The 8,388-nt window shown below is 52.1% G+C and overlaps 1 non-coding gene across 1 annotated transcript; it reads right to left on the bottom strand.

The window, feature by feature from the left end:
- Nucleotides 1–676: 676 nt before the first annotated feature.
- TRNAI-AAU lies at nt 677–750 on the bottom strand. The gene has a single exon. It is a non-coding gene; the product is annotated as a tRNA-Ile (tRNA).
- Nucleotides 751–8,388: the final 7,638 nt, after the last annotated feature.

Raw genomic sequence — 8,388 nt, forward strand, 5'->3', positions numbered from 1 at the left:
CAGAGTGCGGTGCCTGCGTCTTCCCAGGGCCGGCTCCCGTGAGGCGCGCATAACTTGGGAGGAAAGGGGTAGAAGAGAAAGCAAGTGAAGCTGACTTCAAGTGGTGGTGCCCCTGGGCGGAGTGGTCCTCCTGCTCCTTCCTGTCGGAGGGGTGGGCTTGGGGGGTCTGGCTGTGGGCGGTAGGAGGATGGTGTCCAGGGAAGTCCCAAAGGTCACCCTGCGCCGGTGGAGTGTGAAGCCTCTCCCCTAGGTTGGGGTGCCGAGTATTAAGCCTTCCTCTGTGGCTTGGGCTGGGGAGCGTGATCCGGCATCGGGTACATTTGGGTGGAGCTGGCGGCCGGCAAGAATTCGGGCCATCAGGTCAACCCTCTGTGGACAATGGGGGCGAGCCGGCAGGCCTGCGATTTTGGCTTTGCGGGCGGGCAGCTCAAGCCTGGCCTCCTATGAGCCTGGAAGGCAGCCGGCCGGGCTCACCCGTCTCCTCCCCGGGCCCAAGTTCCTTTCAGGTAGCAGGTGGAGCGAGGAGCCCAGGGAGGGAAGACCAAGGAGGTGTCCGGAGCCTCGTCCTGCCCGGCGCCCAACAGGGCTCTTGCCCGCTCCCGGCCCACCTGGTTTTGGCCTCTGCCACCCCTAGCAGTCAGCCAAAAGAGCAGACATCACCCTCTCCCTCCCACAGTGGCCAGCATGGGGCTTGAACCCATGACCTTGACGTTATTAGCACCACGCTCTAACCAGCTGAGCTGGCCAACCTATGGGAAGCCCTCCCTTACCTGGCCCTTTTGGAAGGAGTCACTGGCTGGCGCGGGGAACGATGTGGCCTCCGTTATCGAATGGATGGATCAAGACCCTATTTGCCAAGGTAGTGGAATTAGCTCAAGTGGTAGAGCGCTCACTTTGCATGCGAGAGACAGCAGGATCAATGCCTGCATTCTCCAGCGGCAAGGCAGCCACAGGACCTTCTCTTGCCCTTCTTTTAGAAGCCATGGACAGTCAGCCGGCTCAGCTCCTCCAGTGGCCTCCATCCCTCTCCCTGCTTGGCCTCCCAAAAAGCCAGCCCTTGCGGAGCACAAAGCTCTTCCTCCCCGGCCCTTCTCCCCCTTGCGCTGACTGGGAGGCTGGAGACAGCTGGGGGAAGTTAGCTCAAATGGAAGAGCAGGGGAGAAGTAGTCAGACCCAGACACACATTCTCCAGCCTGCTCTGCTCTGCTGTGCTCTGCTGGGCTGGGCTCTAGTGGGGGACCTGCACCTTTCTTTCTGAGCTCTCACTGGAGCACAATCCCTTTTCTCCTCCCTCCCTGCTAGTCTACGCCAAGCTCATTGGCCGGGAGGGAGAGCCAGTCAAATACAGAATTACTCACATCCCAGGGGTCCATGAAGGGAATGAGGAGATGGGCGGGGTGGCACGCGATACCAGCTCAGCTGAGACCGTGAGACCTCGCAGCCTCCTGATCTCAGGCAGCATGGCAGCCGTGGAGCAGAGCAGAGCACGCAGACAGCTTGGAGACAGCCAAAGCGGGGAAGGGCTGCGTTGGTATGGAAGAGGGAGTCGGTGGCTGTCTATCCTGGCGGAGGCAGGGTCGTTTTGCTGTATGCTGGGCCGGGGGCCAGGGAGTCTGCTAGAGTTGCTGAGCTGGGCCTGCTCCTGGCTTTGCTTGGGTTAGAGGAAAGTGGTGAAGATAAGAACGGCCCTCCTGGGTGAGACCGATGGTCCAGCTAGGCCACTATCCCGTCTTCTGACAGTAACCGATGCCAGGCGCTTCAGAGGCAATGGCCAAAGCAGGCAATCGTCAAGTGATCTATCCCTGCGTTGTCTTCTGAAGTTTGGTGCTTGTTTCAGGGCTAACTCTCAGCCCAGACACACTCCAGGGAGGGAGCATTGGTGTTTGTGCCGAGGAGCGTGGCTGGGACTCGGACCCCCTTCCCCAGCTCTGGGTAGCACGCCCCCCTCCCCCCCATTTCAGGCTGTGTTCTGCTTAAGGCCACAGAGCCCTTGCCTTTTTTTGCCCGGTGCCTGAGAGTCAGGCCAGCTGCAGGGAATTAGCTCAAGCGGCAGAGCGCTCGCTTTGCATGCGAGAGGTAGTGGGGGGCGATGCTCGCATTCTCCGAGCCTGTCGACTAAGGGCTCCTGATGAGCGTGGTGGACGGGAGAACCGGCCATCTGACTTTTGGCCTTGCTGCCCGTAGCGGACAGGCCGAAAAATCAAAAGCCATCCTCCCCAGGCCCACAGCCACCCAGGGGCTCCTCTGCACCATCTTGCATGAGCCGGTGGAAGTGGAGCCTGGAACTGAGCTGATGCGCTGAGGGTTATTTGCTCTGTGTGCTTCACATGGAGGTGAAAACACGGGGCACAGATCTTTGAACACAACCCTCGTCCTGAGGAATGGGGGGGGGCTGCATAAAGAGAGACCGGCTCTCCCTGGCGGGGCTGCAGCGGCTCTTCACTGCCAATTGGTACCATTGTTTTGAAAGCCTCCTTTCCTGGGCTGGCTCCCCTCTCTCTAGGGGGAACTGGTGGCCCCAAACTGGATAAGGCATCTGACTTCGGATCAGGCGATTGAGGGTTCAAGTCCCTTCGTGGTTGTGCTGGTGCAATTGTAACCCCTTTGGGGTCTAGAGAGCATGGCCCTTTTAAATCTTTTTCCCAAGGGGGAGGGGGAGAGTAAGAAAAAGGAGGGAAACTCCAGGGGGCGGCACTGGAGCTCCAGGGAGAGAGAGAGGAGCAGCTGGCCCTGGAGAAGGAAGCAGAGAGAACCTGCCGGAGGCCTGAGGAGGACAGGCCCGATCGGGGACAGCCCAGGGCAGGATCCAGGAGGAGTCCTGTGCCGGGGGAATCACCCGAGGAGCTGGACCCAGGATCACTGCTGCCCGGAGCTGCCTGGGGCTGTGAGTACTGGGGCTTGTGACTCTGCACTGGGAATAAGGAGGGAGGCTGTTAGATAGTTAAGTGGGGAGGGGGCCGCTCTAGGGGGCTTTGCAGAGAGCGGCAGAAAAGGGCACCGGAGGGGTTTGCTGGGGAGAGTTCACTGGCGCCGAAGACGACCAGGAGCCCCCAAGACTCACCACCGGACTGGAACTTTGCTCAGGCCTCCTGAACTCTGTGTGCAGACACATTGTTCAGTGTCTGCCCTTCCAGACTGTGCTACCATTGGGCCCGTGAGGCCTTGGTTTGAATGCAGCCCTGTTTACTGCGCCCCCTATATTTCCCCTTGTTATTTTTCTCCTCCCAGCCCTCTGTAAATAAATATCTCCCTTTGTTATGTCCATTGTACTTTTCCTGTGGGGGTGTGTGTTCACTCTGGGGGGTTTGGGAACAGGTGCCCCTGGGGTGGAAGGGATTTCTCCTGCTGTCTTCCTGCGCGTGCTGTCTCTTGGCCACAGCTGCCTGCAGAGCAGACTCCATCTTGGCCACGAGGGTGCTAAAGTTACACTTGGTGGCCCGTACGGGGAATTTGCAGTACACACACACACACCCCTACGTTGCACACCCTGGGCTTTTTCTTCACAGAGAAAAGAAACTCCTGAGTGACTTTCATCTCAGTAAAAAAAAAAAATGGAGAGAGGATTATTAGAAGATCTGTGCCGAGGGGCACGAATCCCAGTAACCAAAGCTGTGCTGGTGGCGGGGTTACATTATTTAAACCGTAAGAAAAACCACACTGGGCTAGACCAAAGACCCATCTAGCTCTGAATCTTGTCTTCTGACAGTAGCCAATACCAGGTGCCCCAACAACCAGTCAACAAGGCACCACTGGAAGTTGAACCCAGGATCTCCTGTTTACAAAACAGAAGCTTTAGCCAGCTAAGCCATGGTGCCTGTGGATAGGTATAACACATTGTCTGCCCACACCGGACTCCCTGCCATCGCCACCAGGGCCTGACAAGCTTTGCTTGTGTTTGGATTCTGCAAAGCAGAGAAGCAGGTGAGGTTTTCCTTGCAAGCTGTGTATGAGTGAATCTTTGGACAGGTCTGCACTACAAAGTTGTTTCAGCAGAATTATATTGCTCAGGTGTGTGAAAAACACACAACGCTCTCTCAGTCGGTAGCTTGTGGCTGGTGTACACACTGCAATGCCATGTCTGGCGACAAAAGTGCCCTGTTTTGCTGACAAAATAAACCGACTTCAATGAGAGGTCTAGAGCTTTTTGCAGCAAACTTAAAGTGACAGAGTAGACGCTGCTGTTCATTATATCACCATAACTGGCCTCCTCCAGTATACCACAATGCCCGCTGTGAACTCGCCTGCCCTGCATTCCTGCTACAGAGCCATGGGCCCCTCCCCTTTCATCGCTCTGGGAAGTTCTGACAGCTGAGCCTGCTGCTCTGCTCCACTAGCCAGGAGCAAATCACTGCCGTGGATGCTGCTCCCTCCCGCCCTGCGAACACAGACCAGGGCGGTGGGAACTTCCTGACAGTGTAGGGGGGCCACTGGCATCCGAACTGTGACACGCCCATGACACCCCTTCCCTCGAGGAGGCTCTTACCTTCTAAACAGGGACTTCTGTTTTCTAGTAAAATCACTAAAAGGGAAGGAGAAAACTCGAAAGAGGTTCCTCCTGGCTCTCACGTGCCTGAACCCGAATACTCTCTCAGTCCTCAAAGAGAGACCTGGAGAAGGAAACTTGCTGAAGCAAAGCCACAGGGGTCTCTGAGGTTTCCCTGGCCCCTCGCCCCTGTCCTGCCTGGCTGATGTCAGCATCTCTCTGTGAGGTCACCACCTCCCCACCACCTTTGACCAATAGTCTGAGGTCCTGTAAAAGGCCTTTGTGATGTCACTGCCACACCCCTCCCTTGCTGTGCTAATGTTCTGCCCCTGGCCAGGCACTTTGGAGGTTTGAGCTACTCCCTGTGGATCACCCCACTCAAGGAGCGTTCGTTCTAGGAAGCAAGCTGGCTAGACAGGAAAACATCAGACGCTGCTCCCAATGCTACACTCAGTTTTTCAGAAATTAGTCGCCTTTATGTCCAGAAGAGACCATTAGAGCATCTAATCTGACCCCCTGCATATCACAGGCCTCCTGTATGACACAAGAGCTACTTTTGGGGAAAACACATTCCAGAAAGGCATCTAGTCTTCATTAAATGACATCAGGAGATGGAGAATCCACCACTTTCCCTAGAAGACATTTTTCTCCAGCCCTCAGAACATTTGTTGGCTCTTTGCAATTGAACTAGCTCAACCTGTTTAGCTTATGAAAAGAAGATTGAAAGGTGATTTCACTGAAGTGTTGAAGGGCCTTAATGGAGAGAAAATGTTGGGTATGAAAGGGCTCTTTAATCAAGCAGAGAAAGGCATAACAAGACGCAATGGCTGGAAGGTGAAAAGAGACAAATTCATATTACAACTAAGGCACAAATATTCAACAGCGAGGATGATTCACGACAGGAACAAGCTCCCAAGGAAAGTGGTGGATTCTAATTCTAATTCCTTATGAATATTCTGTGTGTTTGTGTGTGCAGGGGAGGAACATGCTCTATGCCCAGAGGACTTTATTCCTCCAGCCTGCAAGGACAGAGGGGATGTCAAGGAGTTGCTCCTTCAATCCCCCCCACAGAAAGGCCCTTCTTAGTAAAGGCAAAATCTTGGAGAAAAAGAGTAACACTGAACAAGACTCCAGAAAGACAGATTTTTATAATCAGAGTGAGAAGTTTTTCACCTGGCCAGGGACTTGAATCCTGGACCCTCAGATTAAAAGTCTGATGCTCTGCCAACTGAGCTAGTCAGGCTCACATGTGAAAAACACAAGTTGGTGCAGAGGTGAAGCTAGTCAAGAAAAAGTGAGACGGCCACAATAGGGGAAACCTGCTGCTCTCTCTCTCTTCCCAGCCCTGGCCTGGCTGGGTATTAGTGCTGGTTAAAAAGACGGGAAAATATCGGCATCTACCAGCCTTTCATGGCTGTACAAGACTCAGGCACAATACAGAGGTGCCCATCTGCAAGTGCCAAATGGTTGGATTGGCTAATGCAGCCTGCAGACGTCCAGGGCACTCTGGGATATAGAGCCAAGTGTCCATCACCATCATGATAATGGTAGCAAGGTTCACAATTGACTCAGCAGTTGCATACAAAGGTGCATGTTTGGCAGTTACGTTGGCTCAGGTTGGCCACCCCAGTCTAGATTTAGAAGTTACAACATTTAAACTTGAAAGAGGGGCCAATTTCCCACCTTTACATCCAAACACGATGAAGGTAGCAGATAGAGCCAGAGCAGGTTGTCTATGGGACCAAGTATATGCAGAGTATCCTCAACAGAGGTTTGTTCAATCTGTTCTTAAAAACCTCTGAGGACAGAGACACCACAGATGCCTTTGGGAGCCTATTCCAGAGCTTAACTACACTCAGAGTCTGACATTGGTGAAGTAGGAGGCTGAGAAAAACAACACTGGCTGCTAGAGAACAACAGCTCTCCCTGGTGCTTTAAGCAGTAGGTTCTGCTGTTTTAACAGCCATGGCCTGGGTTCAATTCCCCCTAAAAACCAGAAGTTTTTCAATGAAAATCTCCATTCATTTTGCATTTGAAATGGAAAGGCAAAGAGAGCTTCTTGTCCTTATCAACAAGGCAAAGAATGGCTTTTTTCTCAGTAAATATTTTTAAAAGGCGCTGACTCGACCTGAAGATCTCATTTCATTTGTATTTACAATGGAATGATTCTCTCTAGGATAGACAGAAATTCTTCAGCTAGACTCGGATTCCACGGGAATACGAGAAGCGATTGTGTCTAACACCTGCCTTTTTTTGGACAACAGTGATGTCCAAGTTTTCCATGGACATTTCCCTTCCAGCACCTCAGGCCCCATCCAACAATACAAGAAACTGAAATGCACAGAAAGTTTCTCACCATAGGATTCACTGACCAGGCCGGGGGAAAAGTTTTGCCATTTGAAGATGTTTGAATTCCCTCCAACTTCTCTCCTACAAATGCTAAATAGTTGGTGGTGTAATGTTACAGGAGAGGTTGAAATTAGGCTATTTTGTCAGATAGAAGACAGTGATTGTGTCAGGAGTGGGATGTGAATGTGCACGTACATATGGAGCCTAGAGCAACAAATGACAGTGTTAGAGGGCTTATTCCTTCACCCTCTTACTTCCCTGGGTCCTTCTCGCATGACCAGAGAGCAGCAATACCCGAAGTCCAAAGGCACAAACAATTCGATGTTTATTGGGGTGAATGTCCAGCAAGCAATGATTCCAGTTTCCTTCCTTAGTGTCCCCCTTCCCAGCTCTGACACCACAGAGCCTTGTCTGTGTCCCTGTTTCTGTTCCCATCCCCGTTCCCATTTCCCCCTGTAGCAAAACATGATCCCAATTCCCCCATCTCCAGTCCCTGGTCCCATTCCCCACCCCCACCTTCCTGATTGACTGCAGACTATATAGTAAAACCTGAGTTCCTCTTAGCTATTCCTTAACCAATCATTTTATTGAAATTTAACTAACCGATCCTAATATACTGTAACATGATTATCTAACCAATTATATTCCACCACCTTCATTGGTTTATACCCAACAAAATTAATTATACAGCAGGCAGAAACAATCACAGAACCAGACAGAGACCATGCAAATAAACATACAAAACAATACAGAAGGGAGGATTTCACAACTACATCTATACAGACATAAGGGTTTTCCAGCTGTGTCTATTGATAAGTGAGTTCTTGCCAGACAGGATGCTACCAAACTAAGTTTCCCTTTCTCTGGAGGCGATAGGAATATCAGGACAGGATTGTATTCCTAACAGCCCAGTAGCACCTTATTTCAATGTGACTAGTTGGGAATGTGAGGATGTGACCATACACTTCCCAGCTTATGGCTGCCTTTGCTGCTTAGCCGAAGAACCAGGCCTCAGACTGTCACAGTAAGAGAAGGCCATTACACAGACAGACAGTGATTTTTATTCTTTCTTTTATACCTCTATAACTAGCTAAGTGATAAAAATACACCTAAATTCTTAAAGTTTAGGCCTTTGCAGACTGGCCTGAATATCTGTATCCTAACAGTCCTCGAGGTCAGGCAGCCTCTGGGTAAGGGGGTGGGGGCTCAGATCCTTCCGCTGGCCAATTCCACCAGGGTCATGTATAAACCAGGGAAGTTCCCCACAATAGCCAGACCAGATGCCCCCTTTACACTTGTGCTCTGTCCTCATTGCTTCTCTGTCTCTCTTCCCCTCATGTCTGCTGCTCCCCCTCTGGGCTTTCTCATCACCAGGCCCCACAGCGCTTCCTGCCAGCCAGAGACTGCATGTCCTAGGCCTGCTCCTGTGGATGTGGCCTCTCTCCTGATTGCTAAGGAAAGGAACCATTCCAGGAAATGGCCACAGCTTCTGGGAATCCCTGTGTGGCTGTGAACAGAATTTGACTCCTAGCACACAAGGCAACTTAAAAGCTGAG

The sequence above is a fragment of the Mauremys mutica genome, unplaced genomic scaffold, assembly GCF_020497125.1.
Source record: "Mauremys mutica isolate MM-2020 ecotype Southern unplaced genomic scaffold, ASM2049712v1 Super-Scaffold_100163, whole genome shotgun sequence".
In the NCBI taxonomy this organism is placed as follows: Eukaryota; Metazoa; Chordata; order Testudines; family Geoemydidae; genus Mauremys; species Mauremys mutica.